Source organism: Sinocyclocheilus rhinocerous, unplaced genomic scaffold (genome assembly GCF_001515625.1).
Source record: "Sinocyclocheilus rhinocerous isolate Xijiao unplaced genomic scaffold, SAMN03320098_v1.1 scaffold1301, whole genome shotgun sequence".
NCBI lineage: Eukaryota > Metazoa > Chordata > Actinopteri > Cypriniformes > Cyprinidae > Sinocyclocheilus > Sinocyclocheilus rhinocerous.
The window spans coordinates 31,250-47,523 of NW_015666735.1; the positions used below are offsets into that span (position 1 = coordinate 31,250).

General features: G+C 38.5%; 1 protein-coding gene and 1 long non-coding RNA gene across 2 annotated transcripts in view; both read left to right on the top strand.

The window, feature by feature from the left end:
* Positions 1 to 16,274, top strand: part of LOC107733068 (uncharacterized) — a 35,828-nt gene that overhangs the window by 15,049 nt on the left and 4,505 nt on the right. The gene's annotated exons all lie outside the window — the stretch shown is intronic.
* Positions 2,258 to 4,824, top strand: LOC107733069 (uncharacterized). Its single transcript, XR_001638937.1, has 5 exons — positions 2,258 to 2,990; positions 3,074 to 3,370; positions 3,542 to 3,793; positions 3,885 to 3,950; positions 4,039 to 4,824. It is a non-coding gene; the product is annotated as an uncharacterized LOC107733069 (long non-coding RNA).

Consider the following 16,274-nt stretch of genomic DNA (forward strand, 5'->3'; position numbering starts at 1 on the left):
TTTATGATCATGGACTCACAAATCAAACACACACTGTTTTGTTGACCAAGTGTCTAAGCTAATAGACCACATCCAGTATTAAAAACTACACTGGCAAATCATGAGGATAGTTAATGCATTTTTGCACACAGTGTTTGAATACAATAAATCAAATTGTAAATACACCACTTGATCTTATACATAGAGACTATTATTCAGTGCTTTATTTTGCTAAGTGGAAACACTTTGTCGTTTACTGTCTGCATTGTTGCCTAATAATTAAATTAAAGCAACACTGTTTTTCACATCTAACAGTATAAAGCTGCTTCTGTCCAAGCCTTCCAGTCCGTTAGCTGCTGTAGGGAAATAACGAGAAGAATAACAACGTGCAGTAAACGATAAAACTGTTTGCATTATAAACCAGTGTGTTCGTAATTAAGACAACACATTCAAATAATATGGTAAGACACACCCATTTTCAATATCAAGCAGCAAAACGAGCGGTTATGTACAGCTAAAAATAGAATTACATAGACCCATAGAATTTACAAAGCGCCCATTTTTACGGGAAGAAAAAGGTGGATATTGACTTCATTTTTAGAAAGGTCTATATACGTGATGAAAGTGGAGCAGTCAGTCAGAGAATCTGCGTGCCACAAGAAAATAGTTACTGTACTCAAAAAGCATTGTGGAAAATAATACAGCAATCCCAAACATTCTATTCTATCCGGATGGATTTGATCCCCTCCCTCATGAACAGCACTGCGGCTGCTGTGGAGTCATTCAGATTCCGGGACCACCATCCCTCAGGACCTGTAATGGGACACTCACATTAACTCCATTATGAAAAAAGCCCCGCAGAGTCTGTATTTCCTGTGAGGTGTGAGGGGGAGAAGTGGCTTCATCCACTGTCTGCCGATTCCTTGCAAATCCGTTAATCAATACTGTGTGACCACAACTCTCACCTTCCAGTGACTAACACAGGTCAGCGCTACAGCACTGAGCACCAGAACAGTGTTGTGTATTGCACATGCTTTTAAACATATGTATAAACATGTGCAATACACAGCACTACTTAATCTTGTGTTTATTTGGCATGCACATAACTCTTATTCACATTCCTTTGCAGTTGTATATAACATATTGTACATATATTATACATGCATATATTGTCTATTTTTTGTATATTGTGTGTTTTTACATATAGTTTCACTTTTTAAAAAAAATACTTATTTTATTCTTGACGCTGTCATTCTGTGCACTGGAAGCTTCTGTCACCAAGACAAATTTCTAGCAAGCATACTTGGCTATAAAGCGCATTCATTCTGATCTACTTTAAAATAACAACCAGTAGAGGGCAATAATTACCAATCATATACTGCTCCAGTGGGAAACACCAAATATTCCCAGTCTCCGAGCTCACTCACCTGTGATGCTTTCAGTTTCGTTTGAAGTCTCGCTAAGCGTGCGATGTGCGCGCAGTTTAGACGCCAGAGCAAACGAGCCATACAGAACCTTCACAATGTAAGTATTCTTGTTTTAAAATGCATGGCTTTGTGTTATTATATCAGTTGTTGTGTTTATGTTCGTGGGAAACTAAATCCGCTAGTGATGCTAAAATTAGTGGACATGTTAATGAAAGTGTCCATTATGATTACGATGATAACAGTGGTTATGATTTTCACTCGTGCGGTTATTGTAATTATTAGATTGTTGACGATAAGATTGTTTTGTGGCACGTTACTGAATTTCCAAAACTTGTTGTTTGTGTCTTGGGTTTGACTGATCGTATCATTTCTTAAACCAAAGATTGAGATTAGTTTGATGTCTCTTATCGGACATTTAAGATCCACATGTGTTAAATCTTACAGTTAAAACGGAAGGCTTCGACTGTATTGTGCTCAGTTGTATAGCATTTTATCATTCAGCCAGGCGTTTTATTCGTGTATAAATGTCTTTGTTATATGTTTGTTATGTAACAGCTGTCTGTATTCTCATCAGGTCGAATCTTCTGCTTCTGCTGCTGTTTTGCATCATCTATCATAGCGGTCAGTGTACACTCTAAAAAATGCTGGGTTAAATACAACTCAGTGCTGGGTTAATTAGGGACAAACCCAGCAGTTTGGTTAAATGTTTAACCCAACCTTCTGGGTAGTAACCCAACCGCTGGGTCAAAACAACCCAATTGCTGGGTTTGTCCCTATTTTACCCAGCACTGGGTTGTATTTAACCCAGCATTTTTTAGAGTGTAATTTTTGTTTATAAAATGTCAATTGTTTTGATTTTTCAGTTCCAGCTAGAGTTATTCTAGTCCATTGATTTTTTCTGTTGCACCCCTACGTGAAGTTCTTTTGTTGACGTTTGTGAATTGATGGTGGAAATTCCCCAGCATATTACGTCATCATTGCACATCATGACGTCACTGACTTATCCATGCAGTTCATTCCAGTTCATTAATTATTAAACATTGTTTGGTCAGGGTCTACTGTCATGAATGAGGTTTGTTTGTGATCTCTGAAAGACCAGTACAACACAAAACTGTCTCATGAGATGAACAGTTCTGAACGCTAAAGAAATTGAAAATAATTAGCTAGGATTTAAACACATTCTCATACTTTAATGTTTTTGCGTTTTGTTTCAATTTCATGGGCAATAGCTTGAACCTACAACCTAAATCTTTACATTCTTTTTTTTTTTTTAAGATTTATTTTTGACATTTTTGCCTTTTTTTATTTGATAGGATAGTAGTTAGACAGGAAACGAAGTTGGAGAGAGAGGGGGGACGGGACAGGGAAAGGTCCTGGGACTCGAACACGGGACGCCCGAAGCACAACGGCGCTACATGTAGACGCGCTGCCCACGAGGCTTTTGGCGCAGACTACGTTCATTCCTGATGCTAAATTTTGGAGAAACTCCACCATTGAATCACAACACTGAATCAACTTGAATGTGTGGTGGAACCTCTTGAGCAAAAGAAAAGCACTAAAATAACTCTACTAGAATATTTTATGGTGACACTGATTACAGAGAATAAACAGAAACACATTTATTTTTCAGTATTGATACTTTGTATTGAATGTATCTGTATTTACAGGAACCTCCACTATACCTGTGAAAGGAAGAAAGGGAGGCGACGCCATACTGACATGTGAATACAAGGCCAGAGAGATTTCAGATATTCGTTTCATTCGTCACAGAAAACGCATCCACTTTGCTGTCATCCCTGTTTGTCCGAATGAAGAACATAAACGTGCGCGTGCCCGAGTATGTAATAAAGAAGCATGTGACGTCGTCATCAAGGATCTGATCTTCAGTGACGCTGGGAAATACATTTTTAGATTCGATTACAAAAATGCTCCGACAGAGCTGGAGTACCAACTTTATATTTATGGTAAAGTCAAAACTGATCAAACCATCAGCATTAGCTTTCTGGATTTCCTTTAGTAATTATGTGGCATGCATGCTTGCGTCATGATTGCATCTGGTTCCATAAATATAAATATGTGCTTATGGCCTTGATCGATTGAGACAATAATAATAATGTCTTTCTGTCTCTCTTCAGATGAGTTTTCTGTGAAAATCAGTGAGAAGCTGAAGTTAGATGTTCTGTTGTCTAATGCTGATAAAGTGCAGCATCACAGCAGAAGAAGCACAGAGTGGAAGGATGTCTGGAAGAGAGGCCATGGTGTTCAAAATGACCAGCTGAATGACAGAGATGGAAACCTGATCATCAATAACTTTACAGCCAGTGATGCAGGAATTTACAGAGTTTTGGACTCTGAAGGAGAACTCTTGATCACAGTGACTGTTGAAGGTGAGAGAAACTCGGGATATATGGAAATATTATATTTAAAGCGTTATTCTTATTCACTTTGAACTACCTAACCTTTTATTATCTTGTACAGAATCTCCGGAATCTCCAGAAACTCCAGGATCAACGAACAGACCCAAGAGTGACGCTACACAAAACAGTAAGTAAAACAGGAGGCACTGAGAGCTTTACTAAATCTTTAAACGGTGAGCTTGAAACAATAAAATGTGTCTCCCTTCCCTCTGTAGATCACTGGATTGGACCAGCCAGGCAGCCTGTGTGTTTTTGGGTGGTTCTTTGGTGGCTCTGCCTCTTTTAAAAGAACAAGGATACACCAATGTCTAGATGGAGGTCTGAGTAGGTACTACGTTTGATGAAGAACTATCGTCATGACTGTTAAACAGTATGTTCTATATGGCATGAATTTAATCTAGATGTGCTACAGCTGCCATATTGTCATGTGAGCTATGATCCCGAAAGTAGTAGGTCATCCAGGTACTTTTTGTCTGCTGTTTTATGAGTACTACGCCCTATCTGGACAGTAATTATTTCTCATGGGGACGTAATCCAAAAATGTTCAGTTTACAGGGGTTAGACAGTGATTTTATTGCCGTCCGAATCTAGAATGTCAGTGTTTTTCTCCCACCACTTGTATAACGATTCCCTGACCAAATAACCTGCTGTTTTTTTTTAACAAACATAAAGGTCATGTGGTAATTTCACTGCCGTCCAAATCCACATCTCTGAGTTTACAAGAAGGGATCAATTCAAAAATCACTGTATAAATTATTTTTGACCACTGCTGAACACCGTACGGGAACTGTTGCGCTTCGCTGTGATTTGCATGCATTTTAAAGATGTACATTTTTATTACTGAAATGCTGGAAAGTATTTACAAACAATATTCAGTGCTCAGTGAGTTCACTTTGCTCAGGTGCACCAGTGCTCCTCCACAGCGAGTGGGAGCTGTTTACAAATAAACATTTCTGGCATATTTATTTATTTATTTATTTAAATGGATTAATAGTGTGCTTTTTCTGTGGATTAATAGTGTGTTTAGATTTAACCTTTGTATTATGTTAAACAATAAAAATAAAAAATCTGTGCAATCTTTACTGTGCAGGTCAAACTGACCCCAGTGGATTCAGTGTACTTCCTTAAAATCATCACAGCATCGGACACAATGTTCTTCTCAAACAGCACTTCATTTCAGACTGAAATCATCAGAGATCTTGTTCAAAATAAACATCAGCCGCTCTAAACACCATGCAGTCATATGTGGAACCAGACAGCCAGAAGAAGCACAATGTTTGATGGACTTCTCTTTTATTAGTAGTCCTCCTGATTAGTGTGAAAGTTAAGTTTCTGATGATTAAAAATATGCAAGTGTGGGTAAAGCCATATGACAATGTGACAGTGGAAGGTTGCAAAGTACTTATACTAAAGTTGGTCGTCTCATTTTTTTCTACAAGACTGATCATGATACTTTTTAAGTCAATACACCTTGGCTAACTGTTAGTTGGTCAGAACACCATCTTAACATAGTGGCTGTGTTTATGCAACTAGACATTGGTTTGTGAGGGCAGCAACTGTTTTTTGCAGCTTAGTTTCAACAAATGCTCGGATAGATTTGCCGTTTGCATTCGCGACTCAGGAGGCGTTGAAAACCCAGCTGTCTTTGTTTCTACATGACAAATATTGCATCTAATTAGTGATGGGAATTTCAGATCATTTTACAGACTCGGACCTTTGAGTCTCGTTCAGCAAAATGAACAAATCTTTTTTCAAAACATTTCGTTCATTTTAGCAAAATATAATTAAAATGTTATGTGTTACCTCCCTAACACATCTACTTTTTACGCAAACGTTGATCACACTACAAACAAGACAAAAATATAATGCTATAAGAAACAGAAAAGATTAATCCATTGTTTACCTGGGTCTTCAGTCTATGATTAGCTCACCTCACCTCATCATGTGACAGCCCCATAAGCTTAACCTATGCAGTCTGAGCCGGAAAGAGAATTGATTGGTTTCGAGTCCTCGGGTTTTTCGAGTCGAACGACTGAGACTGCATAGGTTAAGCTTATGGGGCTGTCACATGAAGAGCAAACGACTCTAAAAACCCGAAGACTCGAAACAGGTGAACTAATTCCAGCACAGAACCTATCGAATGTTGCGCATGCGTGACTGAACGAATCACTCCCCGAGATGACTCGTTCTTCCCGAATCACATTAAAGATTTGTTCAAAATGAACGAATCGTTCAAGAATGACCTATCACTATATCTAATCCACTTCACCTGTGATAAAATAAGAAAATACAGCGCAAGCATCAAAGGAAGCAGAGAGTTTTCGACTCGACAGCTTCTCCCACCACTATAATGCTTAGTTCACACTAGAGGATTTTAAGCCTGATTTGCATGTTAATCAAATCAGGTCGGGCTGTGATCGGGGGAAAATCAGCGGATGATCGGCGCTCGATCTTTATGTGTGAACTAATCAACGACGCATCAAAGAGGCTCGCTGATGCGTCGCCAACACCTCGCTGACGCCAAACAAATCTAGCGTGCCAAATATCTGGACCGGTCGGCCGACTCGACATGTGGTGTCAGGTTCTATATTCTTTGTCAGGAATCGCGACGAGCTACAGCCAATGAGAGAGCAAGGCATGGGTTAAGGTCAGCGGAAGAAAAACGGCAGCAGCAACATGGCTTTAAGAAAAGTTTAGACACAATAAATGGATTGAAATTTTTCAGGACAGATCATCGCGCAGTGCTAATTTCTTCCCGACGTCCATTTTCAAATAAACAACTCCTGTTTCACGTGTTTCGTGTCATTCCCGTTCCACTTCTCATGTGTGTTTTCATGACAATAGCGTGTTTTGGGGACAGAGATGTTGTCTGCTGTGTAGTGTGAACTTGGCTTAAGTGACAAATGTCAGCGATCGACTGAAATCCAGCTGCATGCGGCCGTACAGACCTAGGCCTACGAATGATGTTACACATGACACTGAAGCACAGCACGTATTGTTTTCAGAGAAACACGTGATCAACGAGAAACAACTGTGACAGCTCCTGGATCACGTGATGGTGTTGGTAGGTGTTAGGGATGGAGAAATGAAGCCTCTTAAATCTTTGAAGCTTTTCTCTGATTGTTTCGGGAAAGACAATGGCATCTTGTGGTAGGTCAAATTTATAACAGCCTTAAACCTGAGTGAGCAGCTCCGTTGTTTAATCCATTAAAAGCAGAAATATTTGTTCAGTTTGCCAGTAATACAATTCACATATTAAAGTGTGGCAATAAATTCAAGGTAATAACATCAACGACAACAATAATATTGTTGCTCTAAGAATTCACGTGATTGGAAAGAAAAGGTGTGTGTGTGTGTGTTCGACTTGAAGCAGCGCTGCGCAGCCTGATAGGTGTACTGTATGACATCAAAGTACCACGAGAGCAATAAAGAGCTGCATGCTTTTAAAACGCTCTCGCGGTAATTTGATGTCATGCACTCATCAGCCAGCACAGTGCCGCTTCAAATTGAACAGCCACCGTACCTTTTACACTTAGTAATTTGCGATGTTTTGTCGCCAGAACATGTAGAACCTTTACAATGTAAGTGTTCATGCTTTTAAACATAAGGCTTGTGTATATTTCGTGTGCTATTACCAATGGCTGTGTTTCTGTTTGTGGGAAAACTAAACCCTAAATGAAATGAGTGAAGTAAAGTGATAAGACACCAAGAAGATTATGATCTTTTGTGGATTTGTATTAATAATTAATAGGCCTACATTGTTCTACATACTCCGACGACAGGATCGGTTTAGGAAAATTAATTACAAAAGCTTTTTGTCCATTGGGCCTTTGGGTCATTTTGATTTTTGTGATTACACAGAAATCATGTATCAAACCAAAGACTAAGTTTACAGTGTGATATTTCTTATTGGAATTTATTTTTATTTTTTTTATCATTAGAAGTCCACGCATTCAATCTTTAATAAAAACTAACGTTGAAAGTATTAAGCCGGGTGTATTGTGGTTATATAGTAGCCTATTTTACCACTCAGGAAGTGTTTTATCACTGTATAAATTCAAAATAACATAACAGCTCTTCTGTATTCTCACCAGGTTCAGACGCTTGAATCTGCTGCTGCTGTTTTGTCTTGTCAAATCATAGTGGTCAGTAGCATTTTTGTTTATAAATTGTGACCATTACTTGGTTTTCAGTGTCAGGTAGAGTTATTCTAATTGATTGTTTCTCTTTTGCACAAAGTGACTTTGGTTGACAAAGGATCAAAATGTCATGCCTTACAGGACCAGGGTCCTACATATAGGCTATACTATATAATACATACATAATCATATAAACATAGCTAACCTATTGAAAGAAGTAGCCTAATCTAATTATACATAGGATATACATTAAACATACTTTGGATTTACACATGTAGCAACATGCAGTGCAGTGGTACAGAAAGACAAAAACGTTCTTTGTCCACTATCTACTTTTCAAGCGAATCGTAGAGATTATGCTCCTTTATGTCCTCGTAATAATGTTAAAACTACACTGTAAAAAAAATTCCGTAAAATTTACGGTAAAAAAACAGCAGTTGGGCCGCTTCTGGAGCTTGGATTTTTACTTCAATAATGAGGTCCAATTTTAAGAATAGCCTACGCAAGAAGTTTTTATTTTATTTTTTTTTTTTGTAATGCATTTTCCCCCCTCTCTATTTAACTTACAATGAAAGACGTCTACCCTCAGGTAGATTAAATGTTTTCCTGCCGTGCTGGATGTTGGGCTCATGATCAATAAGTTGTTTGCATTCGCCCGAACTGGTTTTGTAAAATAAAAAAGCGGACGGTGAAGGGTGCAGTTAGCGCGAGTCCCGCTCGCTGTGAAGCGGAAGCAGCCGGCAGAGAATTCCGCTTGGTCTTAAAGCCGCCCTCAAAGCCTATGTTCACAAATAAAACAACGATTTGCGCAAAAATAATGATTAGTTATCACAATCTATTTTAGTTATCAATTGAGAATTTGTTACTGATATGATCTGGTGAAAATAATAATATGACCTGCGAGAAAATAAATATAAAAAGAGTGGGGCTGCTATGAGTGCAAGCAGCGGAACAGCAAAGTTCAACCCAGTGGCATGACAACACCGGCCCTCGCAGCCAAAAAACAGACATTAGCCAATCCGGGCCTGAATCCGTGCATTCGCACCTCAAGCCTCTGCTGTCAGCACTATTCTTCGTAACGACAGAGTAATAGTCCTCTCAGGAAGCAGTGGTGAGACGTAGTGGTTTTCAGATAGGCTACAACCGAAGTCCCTTTCAAGGAAAGTCTGTTCACTCGGCGGCCATATTTGCAACGCCTCCGGGCAGCTCAAACAAGACCATGTCCTATCTAAATGAATGGGGGAATCCTGAAATCTCAAAAACTGCCCTATGAACTTACAATTACATATTTCAAATCAGCAACAAAATCTGAAATGAACTGCCTCATTAATGTTGTTTCTTATGCTCATGTAGTGTTAAAAAAGCTTATTTTGCAGGCTAGACCAGTCATTGCGCATGCGCAGTTCCAAGGTTTCTATGGGAACCGGAGCTTCTAATGGCCGCTGCAGTGACGCAATGACTTTACCAGTCAGCGATTGGCTCTTTCATTTAGAAGGCGGGACTATTCCGCCATATTGCGCGTTGCAGCTTCTCCCATTCATAAGTATAGGAGTGAACAGTCTTTGTATTTCAATAGTCTTTGCTGCAACACTCAAAACTACAGAACAGATTAATCAAAGGATCATGTAAAACCCAGTAAATTATTACTGGGCTTATTATTTGTGACATTAGAACAAAATGTATGGATATAATTATCATGTTCTCGTTATGTGGGTACCATTCATAAAACATGAGGCGAGCACTGTGACTGTTAATCGTCTTTTAATGCTGCCACCAGAACAGAAATCGCACTATTTATACTACAAAATGGCATTGAATAGTGCATAAGTATGCAAATTGGGACACACTTAGTGCACACTCAATGCGCACGACTGCCCACACAGCGATGACATAATTTTTGCCGCGTGCACCTATGCGCTTGTATGGACTTGTTGAGTATATACCTGCTGTCTGATATTTGGGGAGATCATCGCCCACCCCAGCCACACTATTCAACCCGCTGTGTTACTTCCTTTCTGTAGTGTTTCATCATTAGTGCTGATGAGGCCTACCACAACTGTGTCAATCGTGTGCAAATTTAATGATGTGGTTGGAGTTGAACCAAACACAATAGAAATACAAAGACGGTTCACTCCTATACTTATGAATGGGAGAAACTGCAACGCGCAATATGGCGGAATAGTCCCGCCTTCTAAATGAAAGAGCCAATCGCTGACTGGTAAAGTCATTGCGTCACTGCAGCGGCCATTAGAAGCTCCGGTTCCCATAGAAACCTTGGAACTGCGCATGCGCAATGACTGGTCTAGCCTGCAAAATAAGCTTTTTTAACGCTATTTGAGCATAAGAAACAACATTCATGAGGCAGTTCACTTCAGATTTTGTTGCTGATTTGAAATATGTAATTTATTTGTGAGTTCATCGGGCAGTTTTTGAGATTTCAGGATTCCCCCATTCATTTAGATAGGACTTGGTCTTGTTTGAGCTGCCCGGAGGCGTTGCAAATATGCCTGCCAAGTGAACGGACTTTCCTTGAACTTCAACTTTGGTTGAACTTGGCAGTACCTGTGCTTAGTGCAGGGCTGGACTGTGGGGCTAAAATTTGGCCCTGGACAAATCCAGCCCATGATTTCACCCATGAATGTTTTTGCTGGGGTTAGGGCCTTAAAATGAGTAAATAAATTAATAAATAAAAAAAAATGGCAGAAACAAATAATGATGATATTATTGAGTGCACTGCAAAAACAGTTAGACTTAAAATTGCATTTTTGTCACATAGAAATGCACTTGAAAGTAAAGCACTGATTTTGAGCTAGGATGCTTTACTGCTAATAAATTCTCTCTTCTGTGAAATAAATTTTGAAGAGTGTTGGTTACCAAACCATTTTGGTTACCACTGACTTCTCTTTTAACAAAAAAACAAACAAACAAAAAACATACAGTTCTCAAATGATCTTTTATGTTCCACAGAAAGAAAGTCATTCAGGTTTGAAATGATAGTAACGCTGGCAAAGAGTTAACACCTAATTTATGTAAGACACTGACAGGCCTATTTATACAGCATTTCATCAAGCTCTAATTGAATTAACATTTTAATTTAATCGTTATTAGAATAATTAAAAAGTTATAATAACTTATAAAGTAATAATAAACTATTGAATTTATAACAAAAATAGTGTAAACACATGCAGAAATGATTTATATTCCCCAGTATTTAATATAAGTAATAACAGCAACATTTTATGTAGAACACAAAACTGTTTAACAATGTTCTAAAAATCTGAACAAGTGACTTGCTTTCGCGCACGGCTGGCGGATGCACGGTTTCATCGGGTATACACCGTTTTGCCAAACATTTGGTGTATTTGCTTTTTGCACTTACCGGTGTGCTGCATTTTTAAAAACATTAAAAAAACAACAACAATGAGCTGTTGTGGGATTATTGTGTTGAATGCTGAGCTGAAATTGAAGAACAGCATTGTTAAGAGTTTTTGTGCTCCAAGTGGATAAGAGCCAAGATATCTCATTGTACGTACAGTGGTTTGGATGGTATATACAAACTGGAACGAGTCAAATGTTTTAAAGAGACTGGACTTTATGATTGAAGTCCTTCATCATGATTGGGGTCAGTGCTAAGGGACAGTAGTCATTCAAGGAATGAGGCCTGTTTATTGGCTCTGAAAGGCCAATAAGACACAATACTATCCTTAAAGCTGAACAGCTCTTAACTATGAAGAACGTGAGAAACTTTCATTTAGCAGACTTTTTTATCCAAAGCAACTGCACAAATGCAAAACAGATCATGGCTTGAACCAGCAATCTTTACAGGTGTTACTGATGATAAATATTGGGGAAACTTCACCATCAGTTCATGACAGCCAAAGCCACGTGGATATAAGTGAAATGTGCTGAGCATAAAACAAATCTTAAATCTTGAATAACTAATAGTTTATGGTGACCTTGATAGTGGAGAATGAACATAAACACGTCACCGATACTTTGAATTGAATTAATATTTTTCTGTCTATTTGCACGACAAAATATACAAAATGATCCACCTTATATCTCTGACAGAAAAAAGCAGGCAGCATCACACTGTCATGTAAAGTTGAGAACAATGAGATTATTAATTCAATCAGACTGTCACAAAGCACCCTTGTCTGTCAGAATGAAGAATGTGAGAATAAGACTGGAAATGTACAAGGAATACGTAAAGAAGGAGCCCGTGACATCATCATCATCAAGTATCTGAGCTTCAGTGACGCCGGGAAATACTGTACATCCTGAGGTTCAATCACAAAAATGATTCAACAGAGAAGCTGCAACAAAAAGACGTACCAACTTCATATTCAGGGTAAAGTCAAAACTGAACAAACCTGCAACATGTGCTTTCTGGCTTTCCTTTAGTACCTGTGTTAGTATTGCATACACACTAACTCGCCTAGTATTCAGATTAGTGGTCACTAGTATAGGCTTTCCAATGGCTGGATCCTCAATCTTAAATATGTGCTTATGGCCTTGATTAAAAGACACCATTATAATAATGATAAACTGTCTGTCTGTTTCTCCTCAGATGAGGTTTCTGTGAAAACAGGTGAGGAGCTGAAGTTGGATGTTCTGTTGTCTAATGCTGATAAAGTGCAGCATCAGAGCAGAAGAAGCACAGAGTGGATGAAAGTCTGGAGAAGAACTGATGGAGTTCAGAGAGAACGACTGACTGACACTCTGATGGAAACCTGAGCATCAATAATTTCACAGCCAGAGACACAGGATCATAGAGTTCTGCACTCTGAAGGAGAAATCTTGATCACAGTGTTTAGAAGTTAAAAAATTTAATTTTTAAGACTTTTGGACAACTGAAGTTTATTCATCATGATTTGAACATCAAATTGATGCTAAATTGTGTGACTGGCCTCTCAATATTCTGTGCAGAATCTACAGAATCAAAGGGAAAAACTGGACAACATAGAAGGCACTGTACAATTTCTTAAGTAAAACAGGAGGCATTGAGAGCTTTACAAAATCTTTAATCAATGAGTTTAAAAAAACATTTAGTTAAAATTGTGTTCTCTTCCCACCTCCCCCTTCCAGCTGTTTGGGTTTCGATTTTCATTGGGGTGATTGCATTTACAGTCAACAAGATATGTCAACGTCTGAACAAGAACGAGGAACACAATTCCTACCAAGAGGTCAAATTGCAATGAACTGTACAGGGGCCAGATCACCTAACGACAGCAATGGTTATTTGTAATTTGCTTTTAGAGCCAACAGATCTGCAGAGGATCCGGTCAACATACCAATCAGCTGATGAATGCAATCTGTTGAATGAATGACTTAATGAGGCAGCAAAAAAAAGTGACGAATGTCAATCTACTGGTCTTTTTAGTTTCATATTTAATGTAGCATTCCATTTTTTCAAATCATTCCAAAATTGATTTATTTAAAATTTTAATCATTCATCTCCAATCAATCATTAATGTCCTTTGCCAGTCACAAGCATGTTTAATTGATACATACACTACTTTTCTTGTGCTACAAAACTTTAAACTTCTGTAGCACCAGTGATTTGTGCATTTAAATTCAACGTCGGAACACATAGAACCACACTGTACTGATTTGCACTGACCTCTGAACTGATTTTGGTCCTGTCAATATGTATTGCTTTGTATGAATGTGTTTAAATGTGTCAACACGAGAAAGAGCACATCCAAAGCTGAGTCTGTGTTTCTGCCAAAATGTTATTCCCATATCAAACATCTTTGAGATTTTTTTTCCTTGCCACTGCTGCCTCTTAAGGAGTTTTACGGTATTATCCTTTGTAAAGCTGTATTAAAATATGTATTGAAAAAACTGTACAAAATGTTTATTTATTAATTTAGCTTTTGCTACAGTAAATATTTTTAAATTGCTTTTACAGTGTATTTTGATATTGCATTTTATAATGTTGTCGTTTTGTTACTTTTTTAATGTTAGCACCACAATGTTGGGTGGACTTTATGCACTTATTGTTCATTAAAAATGCATTAATAGGTATTTCGGATAAAATATATCTAAAGTCCTTCTTATTACCTCACTGTAACCATGAAGGTTTTGATCATCAGATATGTTAGTAATCGTAGTGAATGAATATTACAAATCAAGCTCCATGACATCTGTGAAATGTTGATTATTGTATAGGACTGAGTAAATACGGGTGAAACTCAATACAGTCGTCCAGTACAACAGTAATCCCTTTAAAAGTACGAGACAATGTTCTTCATCATTATAGTATCTGGTGCCAGAGATTCATCAATATGCTTAATATTGCTATAATTTCAGGCTTTTTTGTGTTCCCTTTCATGGGAACTTCGAACTGCGTCCTCTAGGGGTCGCTATGGGGAACGCCTCGTCGTGACCCGTGTCTGAAGCATACATTGAAAAAACACCAACTCGTTGGCCGGCAGCAGCCATGACGTCACTACCGGTGCGACTATAGTATAAATAGGCGCCGGGAGCACACATCATTCACTTCTTCGTCTTCATTGACTGTTCTGTTTGAAGCGTGCATTTCCAAAGAAAAAGTAAGAGCTATCTCTTTCATTATGGCGAGCACTGGTAGAGCATTTAGAAGGTGTGTGCATCCGTGTCATCGCTATTTGACACCAGATGACACACACAATCTATGTGTTGTTTGTTTGGGCGAAGAGCACGCACGCGATGTCCTCGAGGGGGCAATCTGAGTGCATTGCGAGCTTTTTCCAATGAAAAAGCTCCGTTCTCGTTTGTTGAGTATGTAGCCTAGGCCTTTGGACGTAGGGAATAACGTCACTGACAGCCGTCTAACGTCCCAGGGGCGAACGAGTTGGTGTTTTTTCAATTTTTGCTTCAGACACGGGTCACGACGAGGCGTTCCCCATAGCGACCCCTAGAGGACGCAGTTTGAAGTTCCCATGAAAGGGAACGTCTCAGGTTACTTATGTAACCATGGTTCCCTGAGTAGGGAATGAGACACTGCGTCCTCTAGGTTTCTTGCCATGCTGCGGACGCAAGCTTCAGACGAAGAAGTGAATGATGTGTGCTCCCGGCGCCTATTTATACTATAGTCGCACCAGTAGTGACGTCATGGCTGTCGCCGGCCAACGAGTTGGTGTTTTTTCAATGTATGCTTCAGACACGGGTCACGACGAGGCGTTCCCCATAGCAACCCCTAGAGGACGCAGTGTCTCGTTCCCTACTCAGGGAACCATGGTTACATAAGTAACCTGAGACGTTCTTTCAGTCTCTTGTTTAACATTGCTTTTCTCAGGGTATAAGAGGGAACATTAAAGTTTTCTATGCACTATGTTGGGTTACACTGAGATTATTTACAGATGTCCTTGTTACAGTGTAATTATACATTTTAATACTGAGTAATATTAAGTACATGTATTTACTATATGGTTAGGGTTAAGATTAGGGTTTGGTTTAGGGTTACTTGCATGTAATTATGCATAATTTATTTTTATTATAATAGTAAGTGCATGTAACATGTGTAACAAGGACACCTTAAAATAAAGTGTTGCCCTATGTTGTTCCATTCTACTGTCTGTTTATTTAAACACATCTTAATAAATGACGTTGTCTGCTTTAAAAGTTTTGTGACTCTTTCCTTTGACCACTGAGGGTTTTGAAACCTAAAGCGTCAAAACTGCGTAAGCTTCCTGTCTCACATTACCTTCGAAAAAATGACTTCCTCCTTCAATAAACTACAGAAAACCTATGCACCATTCTCCAAGTTTAACCATGACACTTTAACATACATGTGTTAACATGAGACTGATATAATCGAACTGCAGCCCATGTAAAGTTATATACACTCTTATAAACATGACATTTTGTTATAAATTAGACCTAATTTGTCAATTTTTGCAAAAAAAGCTTTTTTGCAATATGGTCAAAATTATTAACATTTATCCATGCACTTACAAATCCACACATATTTAGTTGCTTTGCAAGCTAAGAAAGCACATTCAGTAAAAACATGAAGATTTTCATTACAGCACATTAGGGCTTTTTTAAATGTGAATTTAAAATAAAAATTCACATTCGAATGCAAAAACGTTACATTCACATTTTAGGTGTGCCTCAGGCAGCCTTATCAGTGGCGCACGAGATGTAATGACGATGTAAGTGTCGTTGCATTATAATGTTTTTGTTATCCTGTCCAGTTGAAGCCACTAGATGCGGCGCTGCTGTGTTGTTCATTAACAATATAGTGGAAAAAGAGAACATCGATGCGGAGATGATGTTGTTTACGTCAAAAAAGAAACCAAGCCGTTCACACAGAACGCATATTT